The following is a 20633-nucleotide window of genomic DNA, read 5'->3' as shown; positions in this document are numbered from 1 at the left end:
TGTAGAGTTTGATTTTGGTTCGTCGAGAGAGGACTTTACTGTTCAATTGCCTACTCAGTCCAAAGTAGCACCTGTTGGCAAGAGTGATTCTGCGCTGGATTTCGAGGCCGACATTGTTGGTGTTGTTGATACTGGTTCCCAGGTGTACGAAATTATCTACGACTTCGAAGTTATGACTGTCAACAGCAGTTGTACACTCTTGTAGTAAAATAGTCCTGTTAAATATTACAAAAACACTTACAAATAAAGTTGATATAATCGTTTGAATGATGTCAAGTGACAATCGTGGCGAGTGGGATCATGCGGGAAGCAAAGTTTAGTTAAAGAGAATTTAATGCAAGACAATTATTGATGACAACCACTAGTAACACAACCGTTAACAAACACTATGTACATATATATGTACTTGACTTAGTACAGTTAATTTAGAATAATCTAGATATTTCGGGATCTGAAAATTGTTCTTGATATATTTATTATAAGCATAGCATTATCATAGTAGTTGGAATACTTCTCTTATAAAAAATACTTTAACTAAATTGAAAGATTTCTTTTCCAGCAAAAAATATTGGGAGAAATAGGTAAACTACTAGGAGGTGTAAGACAGTTCTTGTCACGTGAAAAGCTTGTTATGTGTAGAAATGAACCTGCACGGTGGTCTATGATATTAATTAGGCACAGCATAAGTTTTATTCTTGTGTACATGGTACGAGTCTAGAGACTATCTCCTTCACTTTCCAGCTTTTGCCAGACTGAGGTTGTAACACTAGTTTCGGCGAATCAAATGAATTTGTTCGTTTAGATATTAACCGCCTTAACAAATTTGTGACAGACTCCAAGCGTTTTATCGACGCTTAAAGATCTGTGGTATCTACATATATTTTAGAGTTTGCGTCATCACAAAGGACTGGCGATTTTAGCTGTATAAGTGAGAGATCTATTGGATGAGTCCTTTAACCAAACCTAACGTAAGATCTAACAGTCTTTTTCGGTATTTGATGGAGTTTTCGACTGGTCGTCCGAGATACAAGATTAAACGTTTCTTAGGTTTGAAGTCAGAACAGATTTTGTAGCTCTATTCTAATAGAGTACTTTTGATAAGTACTGTAAAAAAATTTCCGAAGTTACAAAAATTTTACTGTAGTTTCGAAATTCGGGATCCCGAACTCTGCTACTAGTTGTTTCATTAAGCTTTCACATCTACGAACACATATTTAGCTCATCAAATGCCAATTACTCCAATTGTAACAACAGGACGAGTTGGACAACAACAAAAATAAACATTTGAAAAAGCAAACAACAACAACAGCAATAGAATACAGCATATAACAGACTTTTCTAAAGAGCGAAAAAACGACCATTAGCTCCATTTATGTTGCTGTTGTTCTTGTTGTTTACAAGGGCTTTAGTGAAACGTCAAGGGAAAAGCGTAATGAAACGTAGAAACGTCATTAGGATGGAAGACAAACAAGTGAAAAAAAACCAAAACGGAAAAGGCGCGATGTAACGGAGCACATTTAATACATTTGACACATGCGAACGAGAACCAAAAATGCAAAAACAACAACAGTAACAACACAAAATTGAAGCGCACACAGGGTGTCTCATGAACATGACAGTTAACTTACGCGTATTTTGCCAATGCGAAATTGTGCAACAACAATGAGGAAATCAGAGACGACTGACATGCACAACATCCTTGAAATGCTGCGACAGGATTATTTTTACACACCACAAAACAACAACAACAAGAAGAAACAAAAAAAGCCACAACAGACAAAAGTAAAGCAAAGACAATGAAAGAAGGGGAGCGCAGCAGACGGGCGGACGAAGCATTGAAGGCAAGCGCAGATTGTCAGTGAAACAGTGCGACAGTGGCAACACCATTGGTGTGCGAAATGTGTGCGCTGTCGTTGGAAATGGAGCGGACAGACGGACGGACGGACGAGCGCACATTAGATGCAGACACAGCGATATCAATTTGTAGTTGTAAGAGCGGTGCAATAGGCAGCTTGGAAGGACGATGAAGCGAGGCGACACTGACACGCAGACACATTCAACTGACACTAAACACTAAACACACTCACACATATATATTTCCATTTTTTAAACCACACAACAGCGCTTTGCTTTTGTTACGCGCACTTTTGTTGGCTTCATTTGACGATGACGACAACGACGTCGACGACGCCGACGACGCCAACGTCACTTTTTGTTTTACAGACATGTGATTTTTTGTGTCCGCCTGTCGTCTTGCTTAAAGTAAATCGTTGCTGATGGCGCACTGTTGCGACTTTGGCTGGGAAAATCGTGTATTTAAAAGCTCTTTCGTCGTTTGCAAGTATGATCTCACAAATTTATGTAATCCTTTGATGTGACTAAACACTTGAGTTGCAAGACAAATGAGCGTCGGATATTAGATTGCGGTTTACAGTGCACAGCGAGTGAATGGCGACTTTTAAGACTTGACTTTCAAGTGTATAGTTTAGTATAGTTTAAATTCTATAAATCTGTATGTCTACTTATACGCTTAACAAATTCAGCTTAAGTTGAAACTAGACTACAATATCAAAGAAAAATTCGAAATTTCTCCCCAACTTAGGAACCAAGAACTCTTTTGGGTATCCTCAGTATTTGTTTAGCAATACCAGATAGGTTAAAATTTCAAATCTTCAAAAAAAAAAAAATGTTCCATATGATGCACGAAAAGAGGCTGTATATTAAAGACATCTTTACATTTTACTTTCTACGATTTCAAACAGTTATCTAAAATTCAATCTACTTATTCCAATATACCCCAACTATTTTCATGCAAAGTGGATTGGATTAGAATATATTGTGAACGGTGAAATTGCATATTGTATAATTAAGAGCCCTCGAGACGCTTCATTAAAGAATAATATATATTTTTAAATGATTCTTCCTATGTACGGTCGATCTTTGTTGTGTTGAGTGTGCCGAAAAACTATTGTTTATGGGATCAAGCTTTAAGTTTATATTTGTCCCTGCTATTTCTGCAAGGATCATAGAGCCACTGTGGTTTCTATAATCATGTGATTTAAGATAGATGATGACCGGTCCTGCCAACGGGTCTCCAGACCGGCACGTGGGCAACAGAATTTCCTCTGTGCGGGTTGAAGGATATACCGCCTATGTGCCCGGTTGACAGAGACTTGCAGCCACAACAGGGATCATCAAGTCACCCACGAATAGGCTGCAAGAAAGGAGAGGTTTTTCATTCACTTCTCTCCCCCATTAGATCACCAAATTAAGCTTAAAGGGTAATAACTCTTGTCGACCATGTAATACCATTATTAAACAGATCCATTAGCTGAGACTTTTAAGATGTTAATTGAATCAACTGGTTTAGTGTTTAAATGTATTTAATCCAGCTTAAACAATAAGTATCTCTTTAACAATACATTTTTATTCTCGAATAAAATATACTAACTTCGCAGTACTCCGTAGAGGCTTATAAAGCAATAATGAGTTGATAATTGAATAATTAGTTAATTGCGTTATGATAAATTGAAAACAATTAAGGTTTAAATAGTTTAAAATCAATTAATTTTAGTCTTAAATGTCGTTTTGGAAACAGTGGAAGTTCTATTCTCTCTTCTACTCTCTTTATATACATCCCTTTCACTTTATCATGACCAAAGATCTCATTTAGGATTTTTCAAAACCATAGGTAATAAAAAAAAATGTTGAAACTATTTGTATTTAAGATTAAATATTCCAAAACTATACATTCAATTCTCTCCAATTACTCTTTGATTCCATCAAATTTCTTCAAATATTCGCAATTAATCCAGTGTGCCACACATGATGGCTGTCACTTTACCCTGCCAAAATATAATTGACTAAGCCCTTAAACACGCCCATTTGTAATATTTACAAACGCACTAAACTAAAAGGCACGCAAAAATCCCAAAAACAAAATTAATGCCACGCTCACAATAAATTGCACGAACGTTCAACAAATTGCGCCAACACAGCACAAACTGTTAACCTCAAATTTGACTAATGGATATGGATTATGTTGGACCTTATCAATTAATTGAGTAGAACGCATCATTGTGGTTGTCACACATCACTCATAGCTGGATTTCGACACAAAATAATATATATATACATACACACATGTGTCAAAGTGTGGTTATTTGTGTTTAAAAGCCGTTAACTGCATCGTTTCAATTTTGTTCGATTCGACATTGTTGTTGCACTAACTGTCACTGTTTCCGGCGTTGAAATTGCATTCTGTCAACGAAAGGTGACAAATGTCAACAGTTTACAGTTTAAGCGAACATTGAAAAATGCCGCTGCAGTCGACAGCCAAAAACACGATGCCACAAAAACTGTTATATTCGAAAAAGTGTCGTTTGGAAAAATATACAAGTAAGGGAGGGGCTAACTTTGGGTGGAGCTGAATATTGTAAAGTTTTAAGAATGCAATTCAGAAGAAAAATAATTATTTAATTGGGTATATTGGGGGTTAGAGGAAGATATAGACCGATTTCATAAATTTTTGGTATCAGACCACATTATGTTTGAGATCACATGTTCACTTAATTTCTTACATCATATATATAAGAGTATATTCACCCATATATTCGGTATAAAGTCAAAAAGTCATAGGTATAAGGTGAATGGAAACGATTTGAACCGATCTCATCTACTTTATTCATTAAACCAAAGTATGCTCTGGAACCCATTTCCATACCTTTTCTATAAAGATAACTTCCGTCTTGACCGACATAAATGGTGGAAAGTCAATCAGAATAATGAAAATCATTAAATTAGGTATATGGGGTCTAGGAGAAATACTAAACCGATTTTTATCAATTTTAAGCGCCAGGTCAAATTATTATCGGGAAAAAACACCCACTTAATATTATACAGATATCTCACAGACTGAATAATATTTTCGGTCTAATATCAATCATATACATTAAGGACCTCAAATTGGTTATCAGGGTCCCGACGAATCATACTTTGATTCCGACAATTTTTTTTATGAGAACTAAGACACACACAGGCACTATTTGTGTTTAGTTTCATTTCCCTATCTTCAATAACACTCTTTGTAATATATATTTTGAAAGTGAGAGAATCTGATGGCATTTAAGATGGTGTTATATAGGAAGTAGGCGTGGTTTCTATCACGATTTCGTAATTTTTACTCATATATTAAGGCAAGTATGTTGGATGCGTATCAAGCATTAAAACATTTCGATAAGTATTCGAGAAGCTTTTAATTAAGACCTATTTTAGAATAGAGTTCCCACATGTCAAAAAATTTTAACCGGAAAAATTATTATAAAATTTAAATTGAGAGTTATTCGGCTTTAAAATACTGGCTGTACCAAAAAATTGTTCTTTCATTCATTTTCTAAACCAAACGCCAGAGTGAAACCCTCATACATGTATGTATGTGAAACCTTATATTCTTGCCAACGTCATTCCAATCATAGCTGTTTCTTTTTTTTAGTTCACGGTTTCGTTGCGGCCAAATTAGAGGTTTAAAATTTCCACCAAAAGTGTTTTTGTAATTTTTTCGCTTCACTTTTTGATAATAGTACGAATAGTTTTTCACCCTTGAACCGAGAAGCTGGTGCTCTCTGCTGAGTAACGGCATTGGAACGGCATACAAAAGGCAACAGAAGGACCACATATGGGTTGGTTATACAGTCTGTTTAGCTGCAGTATTCTATTCAGTACAATGTGTCTGAATAGTTTGGTAGTGGGTGGCCTGTGGGGAAAATCCATTAGTTGGTCATCGTGGAGGGTGGAACAAAAATATACAAAAAGAAATGGAAATAGTAGAGATCCCAACGTAACGTAATATTAGAAAAAAATAACATAACGTGGTTTTATATAGGATTATCCGAAAAACGCTAAGTACTTCGGAGAGCTCTTCCGATATATTTTCTATGCAACTTTGCATCCAATTTTTTCCTACAGGCCACACTTAGAAAATCCGTATGTGGTAAAAAAATTGTGTGTGTTGGCGCATCCGAATTGTGTTTTCATGTAAACGGGATGCGTACAGTACTTGGCGCCACAAGGCATTCGACACTCGGTACTTCCCTTTCCTGTTATTTTTTTTTTGGTTGCTCCGCCTCTCCTTGCTCCTCAGCTTGTTTTTTTTCGACTGCTACTGTCAATTTGTAAATACAGTTCGCTGCTATAGCGGAGTTCCTTTTATATTTTAGTTTACTGAATTCATTTTAGCTACTCTTCTATTTCGTTTCATGCATATCTGTGCTTTTAGTTTTGCTGTTGTTTTTGCAGCTGGCTATTCAGCCGTAAGCGCTGAGTGCTTTAGCCATTACTATGGGTTACCCAAATACAAGCTTTTAGACAAGTTTAAATGGGGTGACAGTCGGAGCCAATTAAATTGAGTGGATTTTAGGTTTTTCCACTAAAGTTTGGCGTACCTTAACGTAACTCCCGGAAAAAAGTATCCTGCTCTAGAATAAGAATAACTTATTTGCATTAAAATAATGCATTATTGAGGTCGCAGAGTTGGGGGTTAACTAGAAAACATTGGAGTGTTGGCTCGAAACTCAGACGCAGTGAACTCTAAATGGAGAGAGTCGTACGGAAAAGTCTTAAGTCTAGTATGCGGCTCTGTTCTTCGTATAATATGCAAAAAAGAAGAAGAAGCATAGATCACCGGTGTAATCCGGAAGGATAGAATATATTCATATACATATCTCTGGAGCATTATTTTTGGTCGAAAATAATGTTTCCTAAACCTTACCCTTATTGGCAACGGCGAATACCGCACACGATGGAACGATGAGCTGTACGATTGGTGCGACGACGTTGACACATCATGGTCATGTTGTACGGTTGGATTAAAACACTCCAGCTCTGAAAGTGTGAAGGACCAAGTGGAAAGTGACCTGGTTTCACTTGGTGTTTACAGTTGGCGCCAAAAAGCAGAAAGGAGGAATGAGTGGCGCGCTCTGGTGGATTCGGCTATAATCGCTTAAAGCGGTTCCTACGCCAAATATATATATATAAACCTTACCCTAGGGCAACTCTCATGGGAGAATACTGTATCTAAAAAGGTACCATTATTTCTGGTAGAAAACGGTTAATAGAAAAATGCCCTTCTTCTGTTAAAGGAGACATTTTTCGAGAGTGCCTTGTCTAATTTAGGTTAGGTTATGTTACATGCCTGTTCCAATGGATCTCACATGAAAAGCTATGATCGCCCGTCCTTTGTGACATCGTTAACTCTTAAATAGAAATAACCCAGACCTTCAAGAGTCAACAAAACGTTTTTAGTAAGCTACGAATTTGTTAAGGCGGTTAATATATATTCAGACTAATTCATCCGGTTCGCCGAAACTGGTGCTATCGAGATATTTGAACCTTAATCTCTCGAAAGCTTGACAGCTTGATGGCGTCTCCACAATATTTGGATAGATAATAATGGCGTATACATATGTTGTAGGACAAATTATCTTGATATTTCCTTAGCTTTAGCTGAACTACTATTGTGAGATTACGGTTAAAGCTTCTCAGTTTTTCAATTCTTCATGGGAATTATTTGATATTAGTATTAATCTATGTACTTAACAAATTTCTGATGTGCTGAGGATAAAAGAGCCGCCCTCCTTTCAAGGGTTATGTATCATAATTGATTCTCGATGTGGTATCAAACACAGTAAACCTAACCTAAACTTAATAGAATATATTAAATACTATTATCTTGAGATGAAGTTCATGGTATCTCTAAATTTTTGTTAGGGTGTGCTATAACAGGGTAGTCCCAAAGTTTGTAAATCATTACAATCCTCATTCATATACAGTTCTATATTTCTTAAAACCCGTTGATTTCATTATTTTTTCAGTTTTCCGTTGTATTCCATTTCTATTTTTAACTCCAGCCAAAAGTGAATTCATATTTAATATAAAGTATTCAAAAAATAATTGCTCTCTATATTGTTTCACTTTTACTATAAAATGGTTTACTTTTATCGTTGCTGTCCAAAAATATTGTGGTTAATCGAGCGCCGACCTCCAGCGCTTAGCCGACTATTATGACTTTTTCAAGCGGATTCTGCTGGCTTTTACGGAATGCTGTTGCCATTTGCCACTTGTAATGAAATCAAAATATATGCATTCGTATATATACATATATACTATATATAGATTCGCTACTGTCCATTTGCACTTGCAATTTCAACATTTATTTCTTTTATTTCAGACCCACCCCGCTGGGTGAGTGCGCGTGAAACGAGAGCGCGCTACTTTAATTGAAAACTACAAATAATATTTTTTTTCGCTGGCATTGAGTTGAGTTGACTGCTTTGTGTAAATTACTATCCGCAATTTGCGAGTTGTGAGAAAAAATCGCATTTTTTATTTGTATGCAAAATAAATTAATAAACAGTGAAATGGGGGTCTGTGGCTATGAATAACAGCGCATAAATCTTGTAGGGGTTGGGGGTGGATGCAAGTTTTGTAATTATTGTTTTCGACATAAATTAAATTCTATTTTTTATAAATAATATTTGCTGTGCGAGCATCCACACACACACAGATGCGGCGAATATTTACGCGATTTAAGAAATTGTCGATTATTTTTTTGTGAAATGCAGAAATTGGAGCTTTGTGGGCGAAAATTAAATATGCAATTTAAATAAATTGTTTATAAATAAACAATATTTTCAATTGTATGATATGTATGTGGGTGGGAAAAAAGTATATCAGGTCTTTGATTCGACAATAGATTGAATTGCAATGAGTTAGCTTTGAATTGGCGGGCTCACAATGGCTTCAAATATTTCCTTTCCATTAACACTCATTAGTCCTTATTTATTCTGCATAAAATTTAGGTCCTTTTGAGTCAATCTTTTGGACGGTTCTTTAAATTCTTGAAACAAAAGAAAACTCTTCACCTTCTAAATTACAACTCTGTCTTGAGTACCGCACCTAACATAACTCATCAACTCCATCATCATCATCAGTGATGATCTCGAGACAAATATTCACAATCATTCACCAACAAGCAGCTAACAGAACCCCACGTCTGTGCTGTTATGACGCATTTTCAGCGCACGTCTGCAAGTAATTAAACTGTAATGTGTGTGTAACGAGTACAATAATAGCAATAATACCGTTGAAATATGAAGTTAATTTGAGTTATTGATGATGTGCTTCGATGCCGGTGCCCAACTAAATTATATAGGCGCGTACATGTCGGCGATGAACATACACGTGCAGTTACACGCTTACTTACAGAGTGTCTGCATGTTGATGGATATGTGGCGTTATGTAGTTGCGAATGTATAAACTAATACGAGGGTTGCGCTGGAAGTTGAGAAGTCGAGCAAAAATTGTTGGCAGAGAAAAAATTTTGAATATTGATTTTTGTAAATAAATTTTACTAGTGGGAACTACTTAGGTTATGAACTGTTTCGAAGTGAAAACTATTAAAAAAAGAAAATAAATAAAAAATATTTTGAAATTTTATTTTGAAAAAATTTCGAAATCTCAAATCTCGAAAATCAAAATTAATTGTTTTTACAAGAAAATTATTTCCGAAGTAAACTAAGAAAGTTTTTGATATGTTTTGAATTTTTTTTTTCGAAATTTATTTTGAAATTTTTTCGAAAGATACTTTGAAGTGAATATAATTTTTTGAAATAAACACATTTTGAAAAATTTTTGAAATCACTTTTCAATGGTTAAAATCCAAAATAAATCGAGAAAATGTTTTTTTACTAAATATACTATTTTTTTAAATATTTTCTTTGAAAATTTTTCGAATTTTATTTTCAAGTGAATATTATTTTTTTATTTTAATTATTTAATTTTTTCACAAATTTTTTTTTTTTTTTAATGAACCTCCATAGTGGATTTGCCTACATGGAACTCAGCCAGTAATGTACTTGCTCTTCAGTTAGCACTTTTGCACAGTTGACGCTTTGATGAAAGTTAATTTATTATGTTACAATGAACTTCGACACTCGGAACTCCTGACACTTACACATGCATAATAACACAATGAAAGCGGCAAGCGCCAGTTACCTTTAAGTGGAATATCGACGAGGTGGCAGATGAACTAGAAAAACACCTGTTCATTTCGACATGGAGATACATTTAGTTCAAAGGAAGAAAATATGAAATATACATACAAATGTATAGAGAGATGTGTGCTTATGTGCTACATACTTTTTGTGGTGAGTGTAGGTGAGCTTTTTTTTAGTGGAAAATACTTATAAAGGTCAAATATCGGTCTAGTTTCGTTGATTAATTTACACAATCCTTGAACAATATTGGTCAGGTTCGAAAAGGAATCCTTGACTATCTTGAATAGTATGGTGAATATATCAAACGAAACTCACCACACTGCTAAAATATAGTTCAAACAGTGCTTTATATCTCCAGTTGTAGAGTCTTTGTGGTCTTCTGAGATCCTTTATTAACTGATATACTTTTTAGTCTTCTCACAGATTAGATTCTTTCGTTTTGACAGACACTGTACTCATCTAAACACGTACAGGTGCATAAAATCTCATGTATGAAATCACCACTGCATACACATGTGTACATACGAGTCCGATGTGGCATAAGGACAAGTTGATTAATGATGCGTCTAAAAGCTAACCATTTACCAAGTGCTCTTAACTAGATCATGAGCGCATGTGTGTGGGCTACATTGTATTTCTATTTACTCGTATTTTGAACCTTTAAGTGCTCGAAGTGATAAATGCTTATTTAAGCGATGATATTTACTAGAATATAAGCAAATGCTTGTACTATATATTAGTAGACATATATGTATCTTATGTATCTTCTGCACATAGTTGTGTGGCAACTGATTTCATTTTCCTTTTAAGACACTTCGCAAAGAAAAGGGAATTAAATTGAAATTCAATTCGTTTAGTTGGAAACTGAGATTCGAGTGAAAGAAAGCGAGTGTGTAATTGGATATTGTGTTATATAATTTCATTTATCAATATAGTTATAAGTATATAGGATGTGTGTGGTCGTTGGTCAATGAACTTTGTTGGATAGATAGCGAGGTTGTTGTTGAAAGAGAATATATAGATACAAAAATAAAAAATAAAATACAATAATGAATATATAAATAATATGGGTGCATTAAAATCACTTATGATTTTCCATTAAAAATCTTTTTCTTTCTCTTTCAGTTGAAACGTCGACAAATCTTCGCGGAAACTCTAAACTAGAAAATACAAAGTAAGTACTGTACCGTATTCCATACAAATGCTTGTATATTGTATTATTTTTTATGAAAATAAATACTAAAAGATCAAGATGACCGTAAATCATAACCTACAAAACAAAGTCACGGAACTCTTATGATACTTTTATAACGGATCGTGAACTACAGTTGGAAGTTCTTATGGTTTCCTTTGTGGTTTTCAAAAAACTCTGAGAATAATTTGATGATTTTATTATATAAAGTCAAAATACTATCAAAACACTGGGAAAGAGGAAAGGAAAATTTCAGATTGCTAAGACCTAATTCTTCAGTTCTGCGTCCAAATTTTAGTTGCATTATTGGGAAACACAAATTATGGTGTTTAAGACTATTTGAAAGGACAGTTTTTTAATGACAAACTTTGCTTGTGTCAAAAGGTCTAATAAACTCGAGTTAGTGGTATTAAGTGAATATATAATAGGGCTGTTCGAAGTCCCTAGTAAGAACTGAGTGAATTATTCAACTAATTTCTGATGTGATGGGATGGTCGAAAGTCTTCCAAGCGATTATGAATTGCAAATAAGTTAGAGTTCAAAACTGATATGTATTCTGTCCTTTACTGTAGATCAAATAGTTAAAGAAAATACCAAATATTTCCTATAATGCAAGAAAGCACGCTTCATAGGTATAGACATAACTGGAACCAAAAGTATTTTGTTAGTAAAAAAGTACGCTATCGATTCTTAGGATGAACTTTGGCTATTAATTTAACATTCGTTCTGCAAAATATAATGATTCTTTTGTGCGAATGTGCGAAATAGATTCATTCTGATAAAAGCCTTTAAGAGCCTTTACTGTCTCCCCAATATTTATAACCAATTTCTAGCATAATTTTCCTTGTTCTTAATAAATTTGATGTGGACTCTCATAACATAAGTTTAAAGGATTTTATGACCCTTATTAAAAGCTTCATAGAAGTTCCTCTTAACCGATTAGTAATCGTTTTCGATTCACCTGATCAATCCTGAACTCGATGCTTGAGTTCTGTGCAAACCATGTAAGTGTTTTTTGAAAATGTTCCACTTAAACTATATACAAGAGAGTGAATTGAATATAATCACTATTTGAGATTTATACCAGTTGTGTGATCGATTTGCCACTATCCAAAGATTATACCAATATATGATTTTATACCAGTTGTTTATTCGATTCGTCACTTTTCAAGTTTTGGTGAATCGGAAACTCATTTAAAGTGCTAAATGCGCTGAAAGACTTTGCTTATATTAAACGTTGTGAACCCTTTTATTTGACCCAAAACCGGCAGTCGGTCGAAAATTTCAAACTTTACGAATTTTGATGAAGTCTTTTTGATATTTCATTTTCCATATTTAATTTATATTTGTGAGATCCGTTTCCAGTGATCATCAAATTCAGCTGGGAGACCACAGACTACAGCAGACTTGAATTAATTGACATTTGCAGCGTTGCCAGCTAATTTCAAAAGTCATAAACTTATTCAGCAGCGCATTTCAATATTTATGAATGTAAATGTCTACTTCTGCATGTAAGAAAACTCATCTTCTCATATTCTTTACTAAAATTTAGATATTTGCATTAAGAAAGCCATTTCTACATTTAAATCAAGCTCATTAGACTTAAGTAGACAATTTGCATTATTTTAATGGGACTTTTACAATTCAAGACATTTCTATTACATACACAAATGTAAGTAAGTCTTTCGACAGTGACTCCACGCGAATCAAAGCTCATTTACATTTTAATTGAATTTTGCACATTTCCGGTGGCGCGCACAAAAGTAGACTATACAGTTAATGTGATGAGCGTAACTATTTGACTGTGTGAGTGTTTGGCGGAGCATATGAATTTAGCGAAAGAGTTAGAAAGTGCAAGACCTTGAAATTTTATTACGACTGACGAGCTTTTTAGATATTTGTATGTATGTGTCTGTGTATGTTTGTCTGTGTGCCATGAAATGAAGTGGAATTTATGAAAATTGCTTCCAAGTGCTCACACGAGTGCCTAGTCGAGCGCTAGAATGCACCAATCAGTTTTGGCTCCACAATTCAAATTGCAGGCAACTCAACAGAAAAAATACAGTTACATAAACACATCACATCATACTCCTTTCCGACGTCAGCGGCCTCTATCGGTCAAAGTGTTTCGTGTAGGTCAAGTGCTGCTTGGTTGTGGGCGAAGGCAAATTGGCGCAGTGCGAATTGCATTTTAATGAGTGCACTGAGTAGCACTCAGCAGGCGCACACACATACACTCATCTACATAACTGTACACACACATACACTCATACACTCAGCAGGCTGCTTAGGCAAATCGAAATGCTGATTTCCTCAACCACTCGTACGGTAATCGAAATTATCACACTGCAAAGTACTCACTTTGTTGTTGCTTTTACTCTCTGCGCCGGAGTTGTGATGCTTGCGGGCGGTCGCAGCATTAAAACTGGCTCGTTGACAGCGGAAAAACGTCGTAATGAGACTCATTAAGCGCACATCCGGCGTGGATGTGGATGCATCAACCATATGGCGGCATGCAGCGGCGTCGCTTCGACATATGATGGCTTGTCGCTTTTATTTCCAATACTTTTACTGCTGTTGTTGTTGTTGTATAGCCCTCACCACAAACACATTAACACACACAGCGGTTTTCCGGTTCATCTGCTGTGCCTAGGTGTATATATTCTGATATGTGATTGTGTGGCGCCTAAAATTCGTTTGGTCTTTCGATTTCATTATATTGACAACCTTTGACATCTGCTGGCAGCTCAACTTGAGTGTTCGGAAATTCGCATATTCGTTTTTCGACACTAATTAATGTGGTTTTTCGTCAGCTGCTCATGTGTAATTATCGGACACACACTGGGGTATTGTTTTTCGGCTGCGACTGCTGGTATTCTTGTATATATTTGAATGGTTGGGGCGCTGTTGACATGCTCGGGTGTTTCGGTATCAAATGGCAAATGGCGAGTGGCAAATGTTGGCCTAAATGCGTAAATATTCGGCTATGTGCTTTGTGTGTAAATTGACAAGCATTGTGTGTGGTGATGGCTGTTGTAATGAAATGCTTTTTGACAAAAAAAAAATGTGTAGGATCTAATAGCGGATGCCGCAAGCCGTGGTTGGTCGAACAAATTGAACAGGGTTGCATAAAAATACAAATAAAATATAATTAATAGCTCTATATAATCTCTTGTTGCATGTAAAAATGGTAAGCAAAATTAGATATATCTCTTATGTGAATAATTTGCCAGAGTTTCGAAAGAACTTTCAATTTCTGATATACAGTTAAACTTCCATAACTCGAACGTCTATAACTTGAAGTTCACTATAACTGGATGTCTTGAATTGGCAATAGAAATCAAATTTCATACTAATTACCTTCAGTAACTCGGAAGTCTCTCTAACTCGAAGGTTTTTCTGGATTATGGTGATACGAGTTATGGAAGTTCCACTGTATAATATATAGGATATCGTCAAAAATTAAGTCCTAAATATCCGAATTCGTTTACGATTGACTATCGGGAACTTAAGAGCTTTCGTTAGCTCTTTCAGTCAAAGATACAGCTTTGCAATGCTATAATGACTCATGTAACTTGAATTTAAACTCTAAAACTTAAAATATTTCATTGTTCATTTTCACAATTATTTATGTTACTGAAGTTAACGCGTCTTACATTTCGCAATTCCGCCTAAATGTAGGCAACATACGAGGTAAGTTCAAAAAATAACGGGAATTTTTGTGGAAAAAAGTTGTCGCCTTCAAAATAGTCTCCATTCGATACTACGCAGCGCTCCTTCCAATCCTGAAAACACTTCCTAAACTCGGGTTTTTTGGGATAGCCTTTGGCTCTTTCGGCGAATTCTGGTATGCTTGTAAAACGATTTTTTTTTTTCATTTTAAAAAATAGAAAAGAGTCACACGGCGAATCATATCAGGCGAATGTGGCGGCTGTCGCAGCGTTGGTCAAGAATTTATGAAAAAAAAACTACAAAATGTGAGCTTTTAACAAACGAAAATCGCCATGCTTTCGAAACCCACGAAATTTAAAGTTTTACGATTCCTGTTATTTTTTGAACACACCACATTTACTTTCCTAGAGAGTTAACTATTGAATCGGCTGTTAAATTAAACACATGGTCAGTAAATTTGAAACACATTTCGAGATGCCTTATATGAACTTATATATTATTTTGATATTATTATATTTCGAATAAACATTTTTGAAATACATAGGTTAGCTAATCAATTCGGAATTAAAATTCGATGTATATGTGTTCGATTAATCGATATTCGATATAATTGATAAAAAAACAACAATCAAGATTCGAAAAAATCGACATTAAAATTACTTATCGAAATTTGATATAATCGATATAAAAATCCTCTCTCTCTTGACCTCTAGTCCACAAACGAATCATATACGAAATGCCTTCTCCAAAAACTAGTGATTTTCTGGTAAAATGAACTAGTGATACTGATAAATACATTTATTTAAGTACTGAAAAAATTAAAATGAATCTTTAAACTAGCACAACTACATACTAAAAACGTGTAAATAATTTTTTTACGTCTCATTTCAGAAGTCACAAGAAATAAGAATTATATTTTTCAGCGTAGATTTTATTGTTTTCGCCTTTTTTATTATGTTTTCCTGTTAATAAAAATAAAACCGACTTTATTTATTGTCTAGTACTTTGTTCTCATCGACTCAATCTCTCTCATTTAACTCTCGCTCTCCTCACAGACTTACATTCTTTCTGACGATTATGAAGTTTGAAAAAGTTTTTAAAGCTTTGAAAGTTATACTGTTGTATCGTTGTATCGCTTAATTCTTTCAGCAAAATATATGGGGAGACATACGCAAATTTGTAAATATATAGACATACATACTGATATTCCTTATCTTTTCAATCATTCCCTTTTAAATGCCTATTACGAACTTTTTTAAAGCGCTTTCTTTTCCAGTTTAGGTAAACTTTTTATGGCAGAAGATTCTTTTTAATCGATTTCTTTTTCCTGCTTACTTATTTACATATCTACATATATAAAAATCTACGCATATAAACATGCCAGTTCTACCGACATACCTAAAAATCTATTTACTTTTTAATTTATGCGCGATTTTCTCGCTTTTTTTGCGGTCTCTGTCCTTCTCTGCTATTTTGTTATGCATGCATTCCTTTTGGTTTTACATTTTTCTTTCTATTTTTCGTTGAATTTAAATAAAATTGCAATAGCAGAAAGCTTAATTGAATGTTTTAAGGAAAAAATTCGCTGAAATAATGTAATTATGATCGCGTGCTGAACTGGGGTGTGGCTTTGTCCATACTCTTTTAACTTTATTGTTATTTCTTTTGTTTTAATTTATGTATATTTGCATTTAACACAGTAGCAATTTGAAAGCAAAAGTGGAGCAGCACACGCGCTGTAAATTAAAGTATATTTTTTTTGTCAATTTAAAAAAAAAGCTTAAGTCGATTTAAGCTAATGTCCGTATTTTGCTTTCTGGTAAACAACTTTCCATATAATTTGACGCTATTTTGTAGTGATTTGTGGTTGGAAATGTAATAATATTATTTATGATTAAATACGACAGCGTAGTTCGAGTAAGTGTACTAAAATAGTAAAAGTAAAATGAAAAAAACTTACATCGACTTATGCTTTTTTTTAATAAAATGCCACAGTTTTATAGAATAATTATTATTACTATTTAAAACAGTTTATTTTAATAGCTTTATTCGTAATTGCTGTTAATAACATTTTGCGGTGTGATTTCATAGTTATAATAGATTTATAGTGTTGCCACCTGCATAAAATTTTTAATTGATTTTATTAAAAATATAAAAATAAGTATAAACAATCAAGCAATAATACAGTACGGATTTGTGAAAAAAAATTAAAAGAGTTGCCACCTTAAAAAAATTTAAAAATAAATAATATAATTCTTTCTTACAGCATGATTATCGAAGTAAATAATTTTAAAAGACTTTCAGTTCAAAATATTTTTGAACAGAGTTGCCACCTATTTCAATTATTTAATTCAAAACGCATGATTTTTTGTGACAACATTAGCTTATCTCAAAATAACTATAAATTGTAGCTATTTAAAATATGAAGATGTATTCAAGCAGATATCACATTGCATCAAAAACCATATTAATCCACCAGATATGTATGTTTACTTAACTTCATAGCTCAGAAGCACTTTCAACAAACAAATTTATGCTACTTCATATATACCGTTACAAACTCACAATTTTAATCTGCTTTTTCGTTTATTTATTCGCAAAATTGTCGAGTTTAATACGAGTGCATGCAATATGGTATTTGTGCGCTTGAGCTGCCACAGCAGAAAATTACTCATACGCACCGTAGACCATGAGAGCGTTTAGTTGGTATTGCTTACAAGATTGCAAACAATATTTGCTACAGCATAACGTATTCACAAATACATATGAGTGCGTGTGTGTGTGTGTGCTTGTGAGTGCATAAATTCTGAGAGGGCATTAAATTACACACATTTTGAGAAATGTAAGAAGCTTAGTGCTGTGATGTGGGGTGTACCATTGAATTTATAGATGATAGAGATTTAATATTTTACTGCATAAATATGAGAACACATGTTATGCTTTAAAGTGCAATGAGGCAGAGGTATGTAAATTTAGAACACTCTAATAAAATTTATTGTTTTAGATATTGTTATTGTATTGCTACTATTACCATATTCCAAAATTTTGGTGACCCTCTGAAGAGGTTTAGGTCGGCTTATAGTTTGAAACGTTTATAAATAAGATTGCCGTATGTTTAAAAATATATGAATTTTCAACTTAAGTGGTTCAGTTGATAATATTTATGAGTAACGTTGTCATCTGTTTAAAAAAAAAATTAATAAAAAAATTAAAATTAAAATAAAATATTACAATAGCAAAATTTATCAAAGCAAACAATTTTAAGAAGATTTAAAGTCGAAAATAGTTGTAAAGAGGGTTGCCACATTTTCTAAAAATAAAATTCTTAAAATATGTATTAAACGTAGAGAAAGTAAAGAGACTTTGCTTTGATTCCAAAGCGCATTAGTCAAGAAAATATCTTTAAATATCAATTGAATATTATACATTGCCTACATTTAGGCGCAATTGCAAATAGTAAGACGAATCATTGTAGAAACCTAAATAATTCTGAAAAGGCAGAGTGCAATATTTTAAGGAATATGTTTTACAGTTTAGATTCAAGACATTTTATTTGCATAGAAGAAATTCTAAACATGAGTCATTAATGAATAAATAGATAAAATTTACATTGAAAAAGATTAGGAAATAAACTTTGATTTATATTTTGTATGCGTTACTAATACTGAGATTCACTTTGATAAATAAATAATGTAGACGGGAAATCATAAGAAAAAAATTCCAAAATGAAGCTTGAGGTCATCAGACTACTTCAATAAAATGATCTTTGTGAAAAAATTAAGCATTGTGAAAGATAAAATCTATAAGAATAGTGCATTGGAGATCTTCCTACATGCTATAATATTGTAAAACAAAACTTGGTTGCCGAGTTTTACAGACTTAAAGAATTAATAAAAAGATTGATCTGAAAGATAGTCGACTAGAACAATTACTTGTCAATATAGTTGCCTAAACGAGAACTGTACGAGGTGTTTTCAGAAAATAACGGGAATTTTAAAATTCAAGTTGTCCAAAACTCCAATTGTCCAATTGCCGATTTTTTTTATTTTTATTCTGATATACTTACCACTGAAGTACGATAATATTTAAATTATTTTAAAACTCAAATTTCGTTACTTGTTCGTGCATTCTTCGAAAAAAAAATTTAGTAATAAGAGCCAAAAGCAATCCCAAAAATCGAATTTGGGGAGTGTTTCAACGATTGGAAGATTGCTCTCATAAGTGCATAACATCGAAGGGGGACAATTTTGAAGATGACAGCATTAATGTACACGATTCATTTTTTTCCAAAATTTTTCCCGTTATTTTTTTAACACATATTTTATATAATGGCTTGTTCTAAAGAACTTTTTTTTACAAATAGCTGTAGTCAATCGAAAAAGAATTATTTTCTGCCGCATTTTTATTGTTCACCTATAACCTATAATCAGACTAAAAGCCATCAAATACGAATTACAATACAGTAATCAACGAATGACAACTGCAATTACGAACGGTTAAAACACTTAACGACCACAAACGAACAACTAACCGCTAACCGCTGACCAATGGTACTTTCGAAGCATTCGCTACATATTACCATTGACAAAATTTGCTGCAGTTAAACATATATTTTTCGTTACATAAACATTTATACGTATGTAAAATTGAATTACATATGGGCGCCAGCGAGAATGATATTGTAATACATATGACTCTGTATGTTCTTCCATGTGTCTGTGTTTTTGAAAATGTTGGAAAATGCATGTAAGCAACGCGATGACAAAACCGCAAAAAACATCACGATTGGTGGCGACAAACTTCAGCAACAGTGGCTGCAAGTGCCACCACTGACCAAGGCACACCAACAACTGTCTGGCATAAGTGTTGAAGTATGCACACAAGCCATGCCATTACTAGCATTCTATGCGGCGATAAAGTGAAAATTGCAAAAATTATTTAGAAAAAAAAAAACAAAAACAACTTTAACAAAAAATACCAAAAAGTTTAGTGTAACTAAAAAGTAGTGCAACAAAAAAAAAATAAAATATTTGCAAAAAGTCAAGTGGCAACGCTTGGAGTTTGGCGTTGATAATGCAAAAACTATAAAAAAAGCCACGCCACGCTGCTGAGCTTCCGCTTGAAGTGTCCTCATTGAGGCAGCACACATTGCCGAGTATGTGCTTGTATCCTTCTAATTACATACATACATACACACACTCAGTATTAGTTGTTTTTTTTTTTGTTTGACTAACTGCAACCAGCTGCTCACACACACACACATACATACACATACGGGTACTTAATAGTTTGCAACTTTTTGCACGACTGATAAAAACGACAAAGTTCATGCGGCGCGCAACGAATGCAGGAAGGTATAAAAAACAACAGCAACAACAAGTACAAAAATGAAAATAATATAAAAAGTTGTACAGCTACGCAGCCAGCCCTTGAAAGCAGCAAGCAGTGCCACCACCTTACTTCGCTGGCTGTTGTCATTAGAGTTGTATTGTGGCATGGCACTGTGGGACAAAAACTTTGAAATTTTGCTCAATTTTTTTTACAATTTTAGGGTAAAATTTATATATGTTCGAATTTATGGAAATTTTGACAAACTAATTTTACTTGTTTTTATACCCTGAACAGAGTATATTAAGTTTGTCACGAAGTCCCAGAAAGAAGCGTCGGAGGCCCTATAAAGTATATATATAAATTATCAGTATGTTGAACTGAATCGA

General features: G+C 33.9%; 1 protein-coding gene across 6 annotated transcripts in view; it reads left to right on the top strand.

Moving 5' to 3' along the window:
* The window catches only part of LOC105208961 (uncharacterized), a 188257-nt gene that overhangs the window by 42087 nt on the left and 125537 nt on the right, over positions 1–20633 (top strand). For all 6 annotated transcript variants that reach the window (XM_054230681.1, XM_054230680.1, XM_054230679.1 and 3 more), the window contains exon 2: positions 11178–11226. The gene's annotated coding sequence lies outside the window, so the exon portion shown is untranslated. The remainder of the gene's footprint in view (positions 1–11177; positions 11227–20633) is intronic.

This window comes from Zeugodacus cucurbitae, chromosome 5, assembly GCF_028554725.1.
Source record: "Zeugodacus cucurbitae isolate PBARC_wt_2022May chromosome 5, idZeuCucr1.2, whole genome shotgun sequence".
Classification (NCBI taxonomy): domain Eukaryota; kingdom Metazoa; phylum Arthropoda; class Insecta; order Diptera; family Tephritidae; genus Zeugodacus; species Zeugodacus cucurbitae.
The sequence above is the reverse complement of the archived record's forward strand: the minus strand, read 5'-3'. Positions and strand labels throughout refer to the sequence as shown.